This window comes from Oryzias melastigma, linkage group LG20 (assembly GCF_002922805.2).
Source record: "Oryzias melastigma strain HK-1 linkage group LG20, ASM292280v2, whole genome shotgun sequence".
NCBI classification, from domain to species: domain Eukaryota; kingdom Metazoa; phylum Chordata; class Actinopteri; order Beloniformes; family Adrianichthyidae; genus Oryzias; species Oryzias melastigma.
In genome coordinates this window covers 1510227-1522890 of record NC_050531.1, presented here as the reverse complement: position 1 = coordinate 1522890, position 12664 = coordinate 1510227, and the positions used below count along the sequence as shown (strand labels likewise).

At 39.3% G+C, this 12664-nt stretch overlaps 1 long non-coding RNA gene across 3 annotated transcripts in view; it reads right to left on the bottom strand.

Moving 5' to 3' along the window:
* The window catches only part of LOC112150997, a 50452-nt gene that overhangs the window by 33089 nt on the left and 4699 nt on the right, over positions 1-12664 (bottom strand). For 2 of the 3 annotated variants that reach the window (XR_004949853.1, XR_002920052.2), the window contains exon 2: positions 12013-12061. This is a non-coding gene — a long non-coding RNA (uncharacterized LOC112150997). Of the gene's footprint in view, positions 1-6620; positions 6905-12012; positions 12062-12664 lie in introns of those variants that run through there. The other variant, XR_002920053.2, reaches the window with a different exon arrangement.

The window sequence follows — 12664 nt, the reverse complement described above, 5'->3', positions numbered from 1 at the left end:
TTAAAAATAATTTAAAAAAATAAAGAAAAAGTGAATCACTACTAAACCAATTCCATCCTCTCCCAACATAGTTCGACTGCAGGAGGTTGGAATCAAAAGTCACCTTCTATGTGGGTCTTGATTGGCGCTCCTGATAGTGTGTTGGGGGCCGGACCAAATGTGGAGGTGGGCCTGATCCGGCCCGCGGGCCACAGTTTGGGGTTTAAATGACTTAAATCCTCTCTTCCAAAGGATCTTGGTTCAAACATCTGCCCTGGCACCCCTCCACCTCCATGTACCGCTGCAGAGTGAAGAGGTCGGGCTAACTGGACGGATAAAAGCCAGAAATGGGATTGGCCCTAAAAGCTGTCTCCTAAAACCCTTCACTTCTCTGCTCTGTCGGAAACGTGAGCATCATTTCATCAGAAGAAATGAAATTCATGAGATGAAACATAAAACATCTCGGGTTTCCTTCTATCTTTAATAAAATAAAAACTGAATTCAGTGCAGGAACAGACGACGGTCACGTATATATGCAATCTAATCAAGCGCGCTTTACTGCGGGTCTTTGTGAAGGACACCAACTGTTGATGGACACGCGTGGAGCTCGGCGCCTTTGACCTCTTTGTGATGAGACATAAAAGCACAAGGTCACGGAGGCTCCAGCTTCTCTCTGAAGCATCTTTCTTAAATACAGTCCATCCAGATGATATTAAAAGAGAAATGAATCATTTTCTTCTTTCAGGAGGACTGAATACACTCCGCAAATGAAAACGCCTGATCAAAACATGATGAGCATCATGTGAAGGAAAGTTTTTTTTAAATCAAAATTACTTTGACATTGTACACGAGCGCACATAAGACCTAAAAATACACAAAATCTGTTTTTCTAAAGCTTACAATTAATAACCAGTTCGGAGAAAAGTTTGACCATTTTCTGTTTGTAGATTTGTCTGAAGAAAACAGTGGGAATAATACAAAGTAAAAGATGTAAAAAGTCTCAAACTGAATTGATCAGTTATACATGAATATGATATCACCAATTATTTCCAGAATCGTTTAGATTCAGATTTTTTTTATTTGTTTGATCCTTTCAATTTAATTCAATTCTGATTTACCCATTTGTTTAGAAATACATTAATAATCTATTTATGTTTTGAATATATTTATATTAATCTGATCCAGTTCACATAATGTAAAATGTTTTAGTTAAATAATGATTAGATTGTTAATATCATTCAGTGTTACATGGATTCTCAAACAGAGAAGTTCCAACAATTGTTCTGCTTCTCCTGGAGGGCGTTTCAGTTTGACCACTAGGTGGTGATGACGCTATAGCATTACATCTTATTCCAGAAGAAGAAAGAATGAGGGAAAAACGACGTTTTAGACTACAAATGGTTACTTTTGTTTAGTTTAGTAAATGAATTCCTGTGAGCTTATAAAGATGTTAATTTAGTCAGTAATGTATGTTGACGTCGACCGAGTGCTAGCATTAGCCGTCCTATGGGAAATCCCATTATAGGCTAGTATCAAGCTAGTGGACTTAAGCGTTATGTGTTGAATCGATCTCCAGTTTTATGGATCGATTCTTGATCTATTAAGTTTAGATCGATTCAGATTGATTTTATCAACCCAGCTCTAGTTATAAACCCATATTTTATCCTGATATAACTTTGAGTCACCTAAAATACATCACGAGACCCGATATCAATATTCCTGCCTGACCCTTCAAACCACAGAACTCTCCAATGTTTCTTCTACCAGCTCAGAAAAGTCTGAAACATTCTTCACGGACGGCTGACACAAATATCTGTAACTGTTTCGCCCTTTCCATCCCGTTATTCTGTTCACCTGGCAGGTGTGTCCAATACTCCTTAAATGCACCTGCTGGTCATTGAAGTCAGCCTCACCAAGCAGAAGGGTTTGAGGTTTAGGTTTTGTTGTGCTGGTTAGTTTTGTTCTTTGTCCTCAGCAGTCTTATACTGCTGGGTTTTGTTATTTTAGTTTGGGTTTGGACCTTGGTAGTCTTGATTTGTGGGCTTTGTTTATTTGTTGTCTTTAGGTAGATTTTGGTTAGGCAGCCATTAGCAGGGAGACCGCCGACTCCGCCGGTCAACATTCTTCATGACTCGTGTTATGTTTGGTCAAGTTTGGAATCCCTTTAGGTTCGTCTTTTTGTGTGAATCAGCACATTTTTGTTCTTTCTTTGGAGGACACAGGTTTTCATTTATTTAATAAACTGTGTTTTTTTCTTACTGGTGTCCAGGTTTTATGTTATGGTCTCCTTCTGTATTTGTCTCCTAGACTCGGGTCAGGTTTGCCCATCGGGGACGTAACAGTGTGTGATGATGAGGACACGATCTGACTGATGTCTCAATCAGTCAAACTGCTGGAAGACGTAGATCAGTGAGGACATCTTATCAACTCTACTGCAAAGATCTGATGTAAGACATGAAGGTTGTGGAGCTTTGAAAAAGAAGATACGAACTGGAGAGACTAGACTGTAGGATAATGTGGCTGTAGGATAGATTTGCCTCTAAAACAATGACTGCAGTGGAAAAACAACAGAAACTCAAAGGAGTTTGAAGCTTTAGTTGTTTAGATAAATGATAGAGTCTGTAATCAGGAACAGTCAAGTGTTCAAACCTTTTCTAGTAGTGGAGAGCGTCCTGCAGCTGTAGGACTGAAGTGATTCCTGTCAGAAGTGCTTTAAATTTGAGTCCTTTCAAACAATACTCCCATTTATCCCAGTTTGATTTTCATTGATGGAGTAAAGCTTACTTTGCTTATGTAGTTTAGTATCCAATCTTCTGCCAATAGTTTTCCATCTTTCTACCAGCTCTTCTTTTTCTGTGGGGAATGTCTGAGAAAACAGTGACGGCTTTGTTTCTATGAGTTCACTAGTTGTGTGAATGCTTGGTAAAAACTCAATCACACGTTCAGTGATTTCAGTAATCTTCACAACAAAATCAGTAGTGTTAATTTAACTCCCATAGAGTCAATTTAAAAAAAATCCCCTCTATCAGTATTAGTAATAATACTGCATAAGAAACTAACATCAATGAATAATAAAGTGTTGAAAGGAAAAATGTTGGTATTCCCCAGATTGGATCAGATTATCTCTACTGGTGGATCTGAAATTGTATCTAAATCGTACTTAAGAGATATGTATACAGCAACAACATACAGACACCGGCTGCATTAAAAACTTTGTTTTAGCCGATATATTTTAAGAGTTGCCCCAAAGGGGGCGATAATGGCAATAAAAAGTGATTAAAGCATTTAAAGGTGAGGTCTCTCTGATTTAAAGCAGTTTGAATTTGCCTACAATTGATTTTTGGACAAAAGTGAAAACTTAGTGTTAAATGTGACAGTAACAGAATGTGGATTTGCTTGGGTGGGTGTGTCCCTGCTTAATTCACAAAACAAGACGTCTACATTCAAATCCCATCATCGTGGCTCAGGAACGGTTTGCCTGCACCTTCTAGCAGCTTAGGAAAATCCAATCCTTCAATCACATGCAGATGCTAGACCCTTATTTACACACATATCCAGATTAATACGAGACTAATGCGTGACGGAGAATCAGCAAATTAAAATGACTTATTATGTGATTAAATGTTGTGGATGCTCCCCAAAAGCATCTTGTGTAATTCTCTTATCATTTCCCAGATAACCCTTTGTCATTGCCTCAGGGAAATACTTGGCTATTTTGTGTATTAGTGCTTGAGGAAATCCCATTAGGAGGAAGAACTTGCCAGTTTTCCACTACAGAAAAACCAAAACAGATTAACTGCAACACAAAAAAGGAGTGTCTGCCAATGTTAATTATTTAGATAATTGCAAATTTGTTAAATTAAACAAATCCACTCCATCTCAGCATCTTATCAGTTACCTGAGGGGCTTCACCGTGTTGGTTTTCATTTTCACTGAAGATGTTGTTTGTTTGCTTTTACTGTGTTTTTCATAAACTATTTCAGTCAAATGGTTAGACTTTGTGGGCTAAAAATACAAAAAAAGATGATTAGCAGTTGGTACAGATATAGCTGCAGCTTCACTTTGAGTTTAACCTTTAGCCATCACTCCTACAAACAAGCTCCACGTCTCGCAGCCGTTCTATACGGCGCTTCTCTGAGCACAAACGTGGACACAGCAGCAGAAAATTACTAAATCATAAGGTGAAAACGGGATAAAGAAGCTGCTCTGTGAGAGGTGAGTCAACAGTATATGAGAGTAAAGAGCAGCTTTGACAATATTTCTAGAGAGGGAGTCAAACATACTCTGCGGTGTTCAGGGTCAGAGTACAATCATGAAATAAATGCTCAGAAACCCAAAGTTACTCTGAGCGGGAAGACCTTCGCCAAGGCCGCCGTTTCTCTGAATGTGGACCCAAACAGGCAGATTCCTTCATTCTCTGCCGGTGCTCCACCTCTTAGCCAGGATCAATGAAATTTAAGGCACTTTTCTTTTACCAACACACGCTTACCTTGGATCTGAATCGGTAGAAATCAAAAGGAAAAATAAGCATCTGTGTACGAGAAAACAAACAGTTTTACTCTCAGCGCCCACAATGTGACATGCCAGACTTTCATCAATTCCCTTTACGGACCCAGTGTGATACTTGAAGGGAGAAATCTTTTCAGCAGAACCGCACCGGTTTGAACCCAGTGGCACCGCGCTTCTGCCTGGGATCAGCAGCAGAATCCACTAATATTCATGAAGCAAAGCAGACACGAGAGAAATTGGTGACAAGTGAGAAGGAAATGAAAGATGTGACACGAGAGGAGTTTCTGTAAATGAGTCGCCGCGGCGCCGATTCTCCAAAGTGTAGATATTAACTTGGAAGCAGCAGAACAAGAGCTCCCTGTCAGATAAGACGCCGAGACTTTCTATAATACAAAACATCGCACGCGGTGTTGAGCCGACCAACATAAGCGGCCGCATCCGCTCTGCCAACGAAGAAACTGGGAGTTTCGGGAGCCGGATATCACCAGAGATCGACCAAACATTACACGGGACCCCGTTAATTATGTTCACACCAAACGCAGTTTACATGGCGTCCAGTTTCAATGTTAAGTCAAAGTTCAGCCAACGTGTGTTTAGGGTGTCAGGCGTGGCGGTCTAGCTGTAGCACTTTTGGGGTTAAAATATCTGAACTTTGGCGAAGAATTCACGTCAACCAATCAGCTTTGGTCCGTGATGTAGTCAGCAGGTGGAGTGCAAACCAACAAGGATGAGAATTTGGTCGCTCTACTCCTGAACTTTGTGATAGTTTTTCTTATTTGCATGGAGACAAAAATAAGGGAAGTACCGCTGAAAGCACCAACATTCAGACGCAGCTCCAGCGGTAGATTGTGAATCTCGCCGTACAACACGGAGACATAATTACTGAACTCTTAAAAATAAATAAACCTGATCTCTCAACATCATCCATGTATTAGTGAGGCAAAAAACTTTAGACTGTAGCTCCTCCCACATGTGCCTATAGAATTAATGCATGAATTCATTATTATAGAAGCGTCTGGAGCAAAATTGACTCACATCGATTCACGCACGACTGTGTTTGGCGTGAACGCAGCATTAGATGAAATAAGATTAAAAAGCTCTTAAAAGGTTTTGGAAAATGGTATTAATTTTATAAGATAAGATGATCCTTTATTGGTCCCACAGTGATGAAACTCCAGCGTTTCAGCAGCATTACAGATAGAAATAGAGGTGGATATTATGTATGTAGGTCACAATATTAGAGATATTTACAAAAAACAAAGATTTAGTGTGAGAACAAAAATAAAAAAAGGAGAAAATTGCACCAGCGGTTATGAGTAATGTAACTAAGAAACGCCACAATATATTTTACAGCGACATAGATGAACATGTAAAGTGACTGAGGTCAGCAAATGTCCAGTTATTTAGAAATGACGTTCGTGTTCCGTCTAACCACGATGTTTACATTTCTGAAAAGCGTATTCTTTATAGCATTATTATATAATCTTTTGAGTTTTTCATTTTATATTTCCAATACATCAACATGCAATATGTAGTGAGTTCTGAAGCTCCATTCATGACTTTATTGAAAGTGCTGAGACAAAAGTTCTGGTTTTAGAACAAAACAATCACTGGTAGTGATTCAGGAAACAAAAACTGAAAAATAGTGAAATAACTTCTTTCAGGTTAATTTTCTTTAGCAAAAATGCCAAAATCCAACGTAGCAGAGATGTAGTGTCAGTTACACTTTTAGTATTTTTGTCTTTGAAAAACGCCAGAGTCCATCTCTAGAAACTCTTTATTCCACTGAATATTGATTTGAGATTCTGTCTTTACATTCATCAACAACTATTAGATAATAGCAGAATATTCAAAAATATTAACTAATAAAAAATTGATTTAAAAAAATCTGAATTCAAACTGAACTAAGAATCCAACAACTAGCTGATCTCATTTTCTGGCACCTCCATTTTTTGGAAAGATCTAAGTTAAACATGTAAATAGGATATAATTTTTATGGTCTGTTAATAAACTCATGACACACAAACAAATATAAAGGTCTTCAATAAGATAATTGGTTCTCTACATATACTTTCAGTTTTGAAGAATTGTTTTTCAGTCTAAGCTAATTTAGAAGTAATCTAAATGTTTGATCTAGTCAAGAAAAGGCCAGACGTTTCTGATTAATGCTAAAGTTCATTTAATGAGTCTTTTTCAAAGCCAGAAGGGCTTTTATTAAAATCACATCCAGTTTAAGTTCAGCAGGAGATGCCATCTCTTGATTTGTTTCTTTTACAGGATGTTTTTGTCAGAGATGTGCGTTCTTCCCGACAACCCAGTCTGAACCAGACGTTTTGATCTGTTATTTTCTCAAATATGTAATTTACATCATGATCAGCCTGAAACGCTGGTTCAGACGCATTTATATCCCGCAGATCTGGAAGGGGGGACAAAGGACAATCGAACGAAAAACATTACAACCCAAAACATGTAATTGTAATAATCTTTTGGTTGTTGTAAAAGCAGAACATCTGGAGGTTCTGAAATTGCTTTAGTCCTTTGAAGTTTGTTAAAAGTGTGAGGAAAGAAAATCCAAATCCATCAATTATTTCCTCCTTCAAGATCTCACTGCAACCTTATTTTGGTTAAGAACAGATTTTTTTGTCTGCAGCACTTATGAGTCTTATTTTACTTTTGCTGTTTGATCAATAACAGCAAACAAATGTGTTTCGTGGGCAAATATTGAGGCACCAAAAATATGGGGAAAGGTACAAACTACATTAAAAAGGACACCTCAGTTACCTTTAATTTAGCTTTTTTCTAGAATGTAATTGATAAATGCACAGAAGTATTTGAGCAATCAACTTCAGAGTGTAGAAGATGTGATTCTGGGTAATGAATCCATCGAACAGCATCCAGAAAACACCAATTTTCAGAAAACATTCCAACTTCAAAAGTAAAAACAGCAACACAAGAATAAGACTCACTTGTGACCTTGTCAGCGGCGCCACCATGCTTCCATTTCCCAAATAAAGAAAAGTATTTTCCCAACATCTCGGGTCATCTTTGTCTCTAACTGGTTTGTTAGCTATCTGGCAGCTGTCAGTCTTGATGTAGCCGCTTCCAGAGGCCCCAGCTGGTCACCTCAGCCTTATTTACGGGATGAAATTGAGCCTCATCCCACTCACCTGTTCCCATGCTCCCCTTGTTATCAGTTAATGTGATTGGATTGATGCGATGATGGAATATGATATATTATTTCTCTGGTTGACTAAAGCATGACTTATTGAGTGGAGTTCGTCCAGCTTCTTTTTTTGCACCAAATGAACAATAATTTTGATTTTTTTCCCCTTTCTGCTAACAAACGAGTGACTGAAGTCAGTTTTTAGGTGAGACTGGATAAAAAAAGAAAACAAAAGACAGCTTTGATTTCATCCTTGAGGTCTAGAAAATCACAGCAGTGACAGCTTAGTTCAATGTGGTTAGAGATAAAAGAAAGTTAGAAAAGGAAATGACTCACACAGAGTTGGATAATTACGGGGAAACAGTGAAACATGAGAAAAGTGACTACTCAACGATCCTTTAGCAGTGTAGACTGAGTTATGTGAACACTGAAAGAGACCTGGCTCAACGTTACTACTGCACGGTTTGGTATTTATGCTAATTTACAGCAAAATTTGTGAGGTTGTATTAAAGTAAGACTTTTATTTTGAAAATCTGACCCAACAAACAAGCAAGAGACTTAGAAATGTCCCACCCCGATGTGTACCACATGATATCAGACAGAAATCTGCTTATTTTTTTTCCTAGTTGGATGAAATTTGAGAGATTTAGTCACAATCCACAAGATTTGGTTCCGACCCACGAGATTTGAGTTTCAACCCACAAGATTTGGGTCCTAACCCATAAGATTTGGCTACGACCCACAAGATTTGGTTGTGACCCATGAGATTTGAGTCCCGACCTACAAGATCTGAGACGTGACCCTCGAGATTGAAGTTTTGACCCTTGAGAGTTGGGTTGCAACCCACAAGATTTAGTTGCGACCCATGAGATTTGGTTGCAACCCACGAGATTTGGTTGCGACCCACGAGATTTGGTTGCGACCCACAAGATTTGGTTGCGACCCACGAGATTTGGTTGCGACCCACGAGATTTGGTTGCGACCCACAAGATTTGGTTGCGACCCACGAGATTTAAGTCCCGACCTACAAGATCTGAGACGTGACCCTCCAGATTAAAGTTTTGACCCTTGAGAGTTGGGTTGCAACCCACAAGATTTGGGTCCCAGCACACAATATTTGGTTTTGACCCACAAGATTTGGTCACGACCTAAAAGATTTGAGTCACGATCCCACGAGATTTGAGTCGCAACCAACGAGATTTGAGTCCTAACCCACAAGATTTGAGTGGCAACCAACGAGATTTGAGTCCTAACCCACGAGATTTAGTCACGATCCACAAGATTTGAGTCACGACCCCACAAGATTTGAGTTTCAACCCACAAGATTTGGCTGCGACCCACAAGATTTGATTGCGACACATGAGATTTAAGTCTCGACCTACAAGATCTGAGATGTGACCCTCCAGATTGAAGTTTTGACCCTTGAGAGTTGGGCTGCAACCCACAAGATTTTGGTCTCTATCCACGAGATTTGAGTCCCAACACACAAGATTTGGTTGCGACCCACGAGATTTGGTTGCAACCCACGAGATTTGGTTGCGACCCATGAGATTTAAGTCCCGACCTACAAGATCTGAGACGTGACCCTCCAGATTGAAGTTTTGACCCTTGAGAGTTGGGCTGCAACCCACAAGATTTGGGTCCCAGCACACAATATTTGGTTTTGACCCACAAGATTTGGTCACGACCTAAAAGATTTGAGTCACGATCCTACGAGATTTGAGTTGCAACCAACGAGATTTGAGTCCTAACCCACAAGATTTGGGTCTCTATCCACGAGATTTGAGTCCCAACACACAATATTTGGTTGCGACCCACCAGATTTGACTCCCAAACTACGAGATTTAAGTCCCGACCCACCAGATTTGAGTGGCGACTCACGAGACGCGAGTCCGATGAGCCACCAGAATTTGGTCAGAGCCGTCTTCAGCGCCAGCCCCTGTTGAAAGAACTGGCAGCTAAGATTGCCAGGGTTTTACCGTAACAACACTACACTGTAAAATGTTTCACTGTAAACTTAGAGAAATTTAGTGGCAGCAGACTCTAGTCATTTTTTTTTTTTTTTTACTGCAGTCATTACAGTTAACTGTCATGATTTTACTTCTTTTCAGTAAAAATTAAAGACATTTTTTACGTGTACGTCAAAACCCGATCATTTCTTTTCACTCGTTACTGGTTATTGGAGCCTCATGGACGTCAGCGTGATCAAGAATGGAGTTATCGCAGCAAAATGATACGACTGTAGCCAGCGCGGTTTCTAAAGGTCGGCTGCATGACACGTCTGATTTCCTAAAGGATGAAATGCAGCCACTGTTTGACACCTTATTAGGTTTTCAGATGTCTTGTTTAAAGATGCTTTAAAGGGCTTGACTAATTTAATTAGTTCCCAAGCAGCTGGTGGATTGGAATCTGTCCCACAGAGACGCGTCTCTCCACCAGGTGACAAATACCCAATTCCTGAATGTCTCAATAATTGGAGAACATTGTTTTTTATCTGTAGCTGAGCTTTTGATTTATATCAATATGATGAACGACGACAACTCCGGCGCGGATGCACGGGCATATTTCACGCTTGTATCTGTTTGGAGTTTTAGTCACATGACAAATGGTAGCTGGAAAGGTCATGTTGCAGATTAATTTGAGAGACAGGAGTTATTAGAGGAGGGATTCGCATGCAGCGTTGGATGGCGGAAAAACAAAAAAAAAAACGAGAATCCTTTAAATAAAACGTCTCTAAATGTCTCCAGTTCATCCATGAAATGGTAAAAAACAAGTCTAATTACTGACTATTATGTCCTGGACTTTTAAGTGTTTATCACTATAAATAATTGAGTCAAATATGAAGTTTATTGCAGTTCTGAAGCATCTGGAAAGTCATTTCTCTCCGACTGAAGTGTACAAGAGAGACCAAAGCATCTTGATAATGTGAGCACAAGGAAATGCTCACAGCAGAGGCTAAGAAAAGGTCACTTTGACAGAAAAGAATTACAAAATGACAGAAATGTCAGGAGGCATTTTTATTAAAATGCCAATATTTTACAATATCAGTCCAAACAGGTCATCAAGATAAGACCTTTATACTTTTTTGCCTTTCTGTCAACTTCTGGCATTTTCTACAAGGGGAATCATAATCGTGTTTCTTTGTGGTGAGAGGAAAGTTTGCCTTTAAAACTCTTGGAGCAAATTAAATCAGCCGCTTTATCCATATTGTCTCATTTAGACCCAAACTGTCCCTTCCTTTACATATCTGGGGGAAAACATCGTGACGAACATGAAATTGGTCATTTTTTAGTGTCAAACATGCTCTTCTGTTCATTCATATGCAGCTTTAGTTTTAGCCACAATTTCCAGGTGGTATACAAGCCGCTCTATTTACCAAATGAGTTATTCATACATTTTATTACCTCGCAGGTACACAGAAAAATTGATGGAATATGTGTCAAATCATTTTCTGACATCTGCTCATATCCATCAGTCTCTAAGTTTCTTGCATTGCTTCCTTCATTAGAGAGGTGACACAAAACTCCATCCAGACTTGATATCCCCCCAGCACCTGAGCTAAATTGGATTTTAAATAAATGTCAGACTGAGTTTTACATTAGCAGTGGAGAGCGCAGACGCCGGGCTGGTACCTGGTTGGAGGCGGAGGCAGCCAGTTTGTGTAAGATAATGCCTGCTGGTCACGGGAAATGGCATACATTACAAACGTGACAGAATGTGGGTTTTGTGTTATCTCTGGCTGGCCTTTCTATAGCTCAACTTTATAATTAACCACCGTTCTTAACACCCTGGGTGAGTGTTTTGCCCCGACACATTATGCTAGAATAGAGGTGCTCTAGAATAATTGAAAAGACTGAGTTGGGTTGGATCCTTAAATAGTTTTAAATCATTGCTATAAGAAGACATTTAGGGAATTGAAGTGACCCCATTCTGAGAACTCGGGGACTGATCAGTGCTTCAATCCCCACCTTTTGTGAGTCCCAATGGATGGAGGAGCATTTCTCAGAGGCTTCTATCATCATTTTGAAATAATTCATTTACTTTTACATAATTGCAACCAGTGTGGACATTTTCATGAATTTGTTCACCTTAAAAAACCAAGTACATAAAAAAACGTGTCAAAATTAAAATGGAATGCCAAAATTGTAAAACCATTACTTACAGAGTGCAAAGCTGCGGTGGACAGTAAATAAGCTTATATATCCACTCATGATTGAGTGAGCGAGGCCTCTGCAGAGAAATTGTCTAGCGCCCTCCCAGAAGGTCAATCCAATCACCCAATTTTCCACAGTTTTAATTCATGTTTTATTTCATGGTCGCCGCATACTTCTCATTTTATGTGTGGAGAATGTCTGAATTACCTTTTGATGTTCCATCTCCTCTGATCCAAACAGCAATTACTCCAAAAGTCTAGTGACAAAAAGAAAGAAGAGAAGTACAGTAATGAAAGAGAGCAGAAAATTACATCTGCAGAAGAAATAAAAAACACTTTTGTTTCTACAAATATTCGGCATTTTATCATCAAAGTACAAATGACATTTGTTCATAAAACAATAAGAGAGCAGAATAATTGCCTCTAAAAGTGTGTAAAGCAAAATATAGTTTTGACTTAGAAAGTTGGTTGATTTTCTCGTTTTAAGGTGCGTTCACACCGCATGTGATTTGTGTGGCGGAGGCGGCCAGTTTCAATGTTAAATCTTTCAAAATCTATTAATGATAATTATATAAACCCAAACATGGAGACATGATTACTGATGTTTTTGTAAAACTCTTCACAATAAATGAACCTGATTTCTTAACATCATATGTGTCTTCATACATTCGTATTGAGAGATCCACAGACACCGTTCCTTATAGCGATCATTAAAAACATTAGCTGGTAGCTCCTCCCACAAGCAGCCGTCAAACTCAGGAACACATTTTCTGATAGGAAACGACCGGCAAAATTGTTGCACGACGAAAGAGGGGCGGGGCACGCAAATCTGTCGTGCGACGAAAGAGGGGCGGGGCACG